This window comes from Morone saxatilis, unplaced genomic scaffold (assembly GCF_004916995.1).
Source record: "Morone saxatilis isolate NCDOM2014 unplaced genomic scaffold, NCSU_SB_2.0 Contig3, whole genome shotgun sequence".
Lineage (NCBI taxonomy): Eukaryota > Metazoa > Chordata > Actinopteri > Moronidae > Morone > Morone saxatilis.
Genome location: NW_023339873.1, coordinates 3494338 through 3495394, shown reverse-complemented (window position 1 = coordinate 3495394; position 1057 = coordinate 3494338).

The following is a 1057-nucleotide window of genomic DNA, read 5'->3' as shown; positions in this document are numbered from 1 at the left end:
TTCATAGGTATGTTTTCAATAGTGTATAATCACCTAAAAATGAGAATAATTGTGTTTTTGATACCTCAAAATGAGTCTTTTTCATTTACAGATACTACAGGTCACCTTCCATGAAGTTGAACCGCCATGTTTCTACAGTAGCCCAGAAAGGACAAACCAAGGGCGTTTTGCCTAGTTTCTTCAACAACCTTGGAGCTGTATCCAGATGGTTGCAATCTAATTTCGCCGCTAAATGCCATCAAATCAAACCAAATCCTACTCACTGGTCCTTTAAGAGGTGCTGGATTATTTATATATTATATCAATATTTAATTAAATATTATGATTATTGCCAGTATTAGTATATTACGACATCCTAATTATATAATAATGTACCACTGTTTGTCTCTGTAACATCTGTCAACACATCTGCCCTATTTAGTATGTTACTTGCACTATTAGTACTTTACAGTTCATATACATATTTAGATAAATATATATATTATCCTGTTCAGTTATTTATTTTACACCATGCCACTACCTCCTGCAGTAACCTGTGCAATCTTCCATATAAATCACTGTATAAAATCTGTATGTAGTGTACATACAACTCTTATTCTTTCTATTCTTTATTATATCTTGTGTTTTTTCTATTTTATTTTTATTTGTTGTGTTGTATCTGTAGCTGCCGTAACAAGTGAATTTACCCAGTGTGGGATCAATAAAGTCTGTCTTATCTTAATTCAGTATAAAATTATATAAAACAGAAACAAAGGCAGCAATTCCTGAAGCTGGAAGCAGGTTTCTGTTGATTATCATAATAAATGTTTCTGTTAATCAACTAACTGATTGATTCATTGATTAATCGTTTGAGCTTTACATATTTGAACATAGCAGCTCTCGGGATCTCCCAGTAAATCTAGAGTATTAGGGCCAGACTAAGAGAAAAAAATATTATTATTTTTTGGAATTTTGAGAATAAAGTCATAATATTAGGTCTACGAGAATAAAGTCTTAATGTTACGAGAATAAAGTCGTAACATTACGAGAATAAAGTCATAATATTAGGTCTACAAGA